The following is a 6923-nucleotide window of genomic DNA, read 5'->3' as shown; positions in this document are numbered from 1 at the left end:
ATCATGTCATCTGCGAAAAGTGAAAGTTTGACTTCTTCTTTGCCGATTTTGATGCCTTTGATTTCCTTTTGTTGTCTGATGGCTGATGCTAGGACTTCCAGCACTATGTTAAACAACAGTGGTGAGAGTGGACACCCCTGTCATGTTCCTGATCTCAGGGGGAAAGCTTTCAGTTTTTCCCAGTTGAGGATGATGTTAGCTGAGGGCTTCTCATAGATGGCTTTTATGATGTGTAAGTAAGTTCCTTCTATCCCGAATTTCTCGAGGGTCTTTATTAAGAAGGGATGCTGTATTTTGTCAAATGCTTTTTCTGCATCTACTGACAGGATCATATGGTTTTAATCTTTTCTTTTGTTGATGTGATGGATCACATTGATTGACTTGCGAATATTAAACCAGTCCTGTAACCCAGGAATGAATCCCACCTGTTCTTGGTGGATAATTTTTTTTATGTGCTGTTGGATTCGATTTGGATAAATAACTTTTTAAAGAAAAGAGTTAGGTTTTGTTTTGTTTCGTTTTTACACAGCCTTACAATTCCATGGTTTTTTTTGTTTTTGGTTTTTTTTTTCTTCATTAAAAGGAGTGAGTTGTGTGGGGTGCCTGGGTGGCTCAGTTGGTTGAGTGTCCAGCTTCGGCTCAGATCATGATCTCACGGTTTGTGAGTTCGATTCCCATGTCGGGCTCTGTGCTGACAGTTCAATGCCTGGAGACTGCTTCAGATTCTCTGTCTCCCCATCTCTCTGCCCCTCCCATGATCATGCTCTGTCTCTCAATGATAAATAAATGTTAAAAATAAGTAAATAAAAGGAGCAAGTTGTGTGCACGGTGTTAAATGTTTTATAGACAAGAAAAACAACTAAACTAGAAGCAACTTATTCAACATTTTTATCTTTATCGTCTTCATCTTCCTCCTCCTCATCCTCCACTTCATCTTCTTCCTCTTCCTTCTTCTTCTTGCTTTCTTTGTCTTCACAGCCTTCTTTTCATGGGGCTGTCATGTATGGCTGTGTTACTCCACATCTCTCTAATTTCTTTGCAACATCACCAGTGGACAGGCTGGGATATGCTCCTTTGATTTTTTGGTGATCCCAGAACAGAACAAAACAGAACAGAAAAGGGCCGAAGGCGGCATCTTGGGTGCATTGGGATCCTTGAACTTCTTTTTAGTTTCCCCTTTAGCAGGGATGTAAGTTTTCATTTCTCTTTCATAATGGGCCTTGTTCACCTTTGTCTTCAAATTTTCCTTTCTCTTTGGGAGATCTGGTCTTCCACCTTTCTGAGCACTCCTTAGGAAACTCTGAGAAGCTGCTTGAAGCCTCTGGGTGCTTCTTTTTGCTCTCTTTTCAGCAAGTTTGCATAAAGAATGCATATCATGATGTTGTGCCTCTCAGCTTCTTAGGATCTCCTTTGCCCATGTTTAATTATTTTCCCCAGCAAGGCACAGAGTCGCCCAGTGCCCATCTGGCTCTTGCTTGCCCTGGGGCTGTCTCTGTGGAACTCAATGTACTGCCAAGACCAAATATTTTTATACATTAGTATTTTTAAATTTTATATATATTTTAAAATTACATCCAAGTTAGCATATAGTACAATAATGATTTCAGGAGTTGAATCCAGTGATTTATCCCCTACATATAACACCCAGTGCTCATCCCATTGAGTGTCCTCCTTAATGCTCCTTGCCCATTTAGCTCATCCCCCACCCACAACCCCTGCAGCCACCCTCAGTTTGCTCTCTGTATTTAAGAATCCAAGAGTTTTGTCTTATATGTACAGTTATTATAGTCCCTCAGTGCCCTGTATAACTCGAGACTATATTATTATTGTTATTAATTTCTTAAAGTATAGTCTGAAACTCAGCTCATGGATGTATATGCATCTTCTAGAATGTAGGCCCTTATGAAGCAATGTTCATAATTTATTGTTGTAGCTTCAGTGCCTTGCACATGGTAGGTACTCAGTGAACTTAAAGAAGAGAGAATGATTTCATTTGATTTTCATGAGTATGAAATTGGTATTGTCATTTTTACCAATTCAGAAATTTAAGTTCAGGAAAGTTCAATAATTTGATGAAGCACAGCACTGGTAAACGGTTATTTGGCACGCTGGTGCTTTTGCATGTGATCTTTCTCTCCACCTGGTGTCTTATCTTTCTCTCCAGTAAAGTGACTTGGGTTTCTTACATTGCAGCTCAATGCTCCTTGAGGGAGGAAGAGGTTACCAAAACTCTACTTCCTTGTTGTTCAGTTGGTCAAATTGCTGGAAAAACCAACACAGGAAGATCCAGCACAGATTCCCAGGACAATAGTCTGAGGATGCAGGCTTGGTTTGTGCAAACAGAGGGTAAGAGACTGCTGGAGAATATCCTTGGAGACTGGCTACCACATAAGTAACCATCTCTATTCAGTCCCAGTTTCCTGGTACTATGATTCTTTCAGTAATAATTTCCCACCTCAGAATATTCCTCTGTGAGATGTGAAAGCCATTAAAAGCAGAGCTATAAGTTGTCAGAACATTCCCATTAACAGAAGTAACCTGGGTTTGATTTCTAGAAATAGGCAGACTTCTGAAAAGCCTAACATGGACTCTTATTCTAGAAGGAGGCAAAGATCATTGTCAGCACAGTTCACAAGGAATTGGTGTGCTTATCTTGCATGGGGATGCTTCTGTCTCCCAACAAGAGGCCTTTTGATTAGTGCTACTGTCCTGGGATTCTGATAACGAGGAGTCTTGCCTCCAAGGTAAAGTCCCTCAAACTGTGAAGCTGAGACACTTGTATCTTCCTTCCAAAGTGAAAACAAGCAATTTCAGGAAAAGATGGGAAAGTCATTTTTCCTCAAAGGATTCTTCTGGCATCCTTCCACAACCCACTCAGCAACTTCAGAGTTTTACAATCAAATAATGTCTTTTAGCACATAATCATCTTTTATGGGGAGCTGGGCTTTTATAGTTGTGTGAGTTACTCATGTTGGAAGTAAGAAATAACACTTTAAAGAAAACCTTCTGACTTTACTGGGGTGATATTCTAAACAATTACTTTGAAAGGGGAAAGTATAAGAATGGCTCGTGAATGTTTTTTCTCCCTGTTGCAGTCAAAGAAGAAAGTTAGAGAAATGTTGCTTGAGGGACCCAAAAGGAGAAGTCTACATAAGAACATGGAAGACCATACAAAGTTTGACTTCATTTCAGTTTCTGTCAGCTAAATTGTATTTTGGGGAGCAATGAATTATTTGACACAATGGGTGTTTTTAACAGTGGCTCCCCCAGCCCTTTTCTACGTTCCTTTCTCAAGTTGTCCTGTGAAAAAAGAACATTAGAAAAGCAACTGATCAGAGCATACTTTCAGAAAACACAAAGTGAAGCGAAAGTAACTGAACCAGGCTCAGTCTGGAGTTTGGCCACGCTCATTGCTCAGAGATGCAGGGGGCATGGCTGTCTTTGCTGAAGGGTCTCTTGATCCTGCACTCCAGAGTGGTTGGAAAGGTTTTATGGCCTTGACTGGAATCAAAAAACAACTAACCCCAAGTGGGCAACCCTGATTCTGAATATGCATCATCCTGAGAGCAAATGAGTCGGCTCTCAACCTGGAACTAGTAGGCTGGGATTTAGATACTAGCCTTCTCCAGCCTTGCTCTGACATGAGACTCTAGACCCCAGTCCCTGGAGGTCTCAGAAAAATTTGGTTAAACCTCTGTTCCATTTATAAGTGCTGTATAGTGATCCATTCCAAACTTAGTGGTTTAAAATAACAACCATTTAGGGAAAAGATAGTTGCAAATGACATATCAGATAAAGGGCTAGTCCAAAATCTATAAGGAACTCACCAAACTCCAGATCCGAAAAACAAATAATCCAGTGAAGAAATGGGCAGAAGATATGAACAGACACTTCTCCAAAGAGGACATCCAGATGGCCAACTGATGCATGAAACAATGCTCAGCGTCCCTCATCATCAGGGAAATGCAGATCAAAACCACACTGAGATACCACCTCATGCCAGTCAAAGTGGCTAAAATGAACATCTAGAGGAGACTCTAGATGCTGGTGAGGATGTGGAGAAACGGGCACCCTCCTACACTGTTGGTGGAATATAAACTAATGCAGCGCCTCTGGAAAACAGTGTGGGGGTTCCTCAAAAAATTAACAATAAAAAAAAAATTAACAATAGAACTCTCCTATGACCCAGCAATAGCACTGCTAGGAATTTACCCAAGGGATACAGGAGTGCTGATGCATAGGGGCACATGTACCCCAATGTTCATAGCAGCACTCTCAACAATAGCCAAAACATGGAAAGACCCTAAGTGTCCATCAATGGACAAATGGATCAAGAAGATGTGGTTCACCTATACAATGGAATACTACATGGCAATGAGACAGAATGAAATCTGGTCATTTGTCATTTGTCACAACATGGATGGACCTTGAGGGTGTTATGCTGAATGAAATAAGTCAGATAGAGAAGGACAGATACCATATGTTTACATGTATAGGTGGATTAGGAGGAACTTAATAGAGGACCATGGGGGAGAAGAAAGGGAAAAATAGTTGGAGAGAGGGAGGGAGACAAACTATGAGAGACTCTTGAATGCTGAGAACAAACTGAGGGCTGATGTGGGTGGGGGGGAGGGGAAGGGGGGTGATGGACATGGAGGGGGGCACTTGTGGGGATGAGCACTGGGTGTTATATGGAAACCAACTTGACAATAAACTATTTAAGAAAAAAAATAACCATTTATTATTCCCCAAATTTCTTGCTTTGGCAATTCAATAAGGTGATACTAGTAATAGATTTCTTTGCTTCGTGATGTCTGGGATTTCATCTGGGAAAACTTACACAGCTGAGAGCTACAGAATCTATTTCCAAAGATGGGTTTCTTCACTATGTCTGGATGTTGGTGCTGTTTGTTGGGTGGAAGCTTGGGTGGGCATGCTAAGTGGAGCATCTGTATTCAGTCTTTTCATGGGGGTTGGCTTATGGAGGACTTTGAGTAGTTGGACTTCTTAGAGGATGGTTCAGAGCTTTAAATGTGAATGTCTCAGTGAACAAGGCAGAAGCCACATTATCTTTTTTGGTCTAGCTTCATAAGTCATAGAATGTCAGTGCTGCTATAAGACGGTCATGGATCCACTTATATTCAAGGGGAAGGGAAGTAAATGCCACCTCTTGATTAATTATTTGCAATGTCACACTGTAGAAGAGAATGAAGAATGGAAGATATTACTATGTTTTTTTTTTCTCCAGAAAATACAATCTTCCATATTGCTGTTTCTCTGGGAACAAAGCTTAGGACTGAATATTGTGACTTGCCTCAGGAATCAAATTCACCTACCAACTACTCAGATTCATACTCTGTACAAGGTAATGTACCAAAGAGCTCACATGCCATGGACATGGAAGATTGTAAATATCTTCTCTTCCCATAAAAGGGGCACAATAACACAGCCATTGAGTTTTGAGGAGATTTGTAGCACGTCTCTGGTTGGCCTATACAGCATATAAATTGTATATTGTAAATGATTGTATATTGTTTAATTTAATTTTCATGTATATAGCAAATGACTACTAGAATATATAATTTTTAAATAATGTTACTTAAATATTGACCCACACTCATGTGTATATATGTGTATGTTTATGTAGAGAAATCTAGAAATAAATCTAACAGGAAATATGTAATACCTTTACAAAGAAAAATATAAAAATTTGTTGAAATATAGACAATTTCTTAATGAAGAGATAAATTTTTATAAGAGTTTCAAGGTAGTTGATATGATGGCTTTCCTCAACCTGGCCTATAAATTCAATGGATTCCAATGAAAATCCCAGTAGGGATTTTTGGTGTTATAGTTGGTTTTTTCCTTCCTGTTTTGCTTCACTTTTGTTTTGGTAACCTAATTCTCCTTTGCTTAAATTAGCTACTGGGTTCCTGTCAATTTCCATCAAAGAACCCCAACTCATAAAATGGGTTAACCTATCATCTGTTCTCCTTTTCCTCAACTCTAATCTGCTAATGGGGATGATATTTTGATGTAGGCATAAAAGTATTTGAGTAGTAAATAGACATTTTGTTTTGTTTTGTTTTTTACCATTCTAGTTGTCAAGAATTAAGAACCTGGGCTTCAATGGTTCCAACTCAGTTTCATCAGTATCTCTAAGGTTGGCTTACGACATACTTAAAGTCTTCCAAAATGACTTTTATTTTCAGCTCATAATTATTTGTTATTCACTTATTCTTATCCCCCAGTGAATTATTGAGTGTCAGTTGTGAAAGAGGCGCTGAGCTAGGTGCTAGAGATAAAATGGGGAAAACAACAAACAAAATATAATTTTGCTCTCAGAGAGTTAATATTCTAGGTAGGGAGACAGTATATAAATAAAGCAGAAAATAATCCTAGATTGTGGTAATAGCTATGATGGCGATCAAATGAATGCTCCATATCTTATTTATTTATTTATTTATTTATTTTACAAATAGTTTATTGTCAAATTAGTTTCCACATAACACTCAGTGCTCATCCCCACAAGTATCCTCCTCCATGCCCATCCCCCCCTCCCCCCCCACATCCATCAGTCCTCAGTTTTTGTCAGCATTCAAGATTCTCTCATGGTTTTCCTCTCTCCCTTTCCCCCACCATTTCCCCCCTTCTTCTCCCCCTTGGTCCTCCGTCAAGTTCCTCCTAATCCTCCTATACGTGCAAACATATGATATTTGTCCTTCTCTGCCTGACTTATTTTGCTCAGCATAACACCCTCAAGGTCCATCCATGTGATTACACATGGCCAGATTTCATTGTTTCTCATTGCCATGTAGTATTCCATGGTATAGATAAACCACATCTTCTTGATCCATTCATCTGTTGATGGACACTTAGGCTCTTTCCATGTTTTAGCTATTGTGGAGAGTGCTGCTATGAAC

The 6923-nt window shown here is 39.6% G+C and overlaps 1 pseudogene; it reads right to left on the bottom strand.

Moving 5' to 3' along the window:
• Positions 1-875: 875 nt before the first annotated feature.
• On the bottom strand, positions 876-1418 carry LOC120222027 (annotated as a pseudogene).
• Between the last annotated feature and the right edge of the window lie 5505 nt (positions 1419-6923).

This window comes from Hyaena hyaena, unplaced genomic scaffold (assembly GCF_003009895.1).
Source record: "Hyaena hyaena isolate Hyena2069 unplaced genomic scaffold, ASM300989v1 scaffold_839, whole genome shotgun sequence".
NCBI classification, from domain to species: Eukaryota; Metazoa; Chordata; class Mammalia; order Carnivora; family Hyaenidae; genus Hyaena; species Hyaena hyaena.
This window is presented reverse-complemented; position numbering and strand designations above follow the sequence as displayed.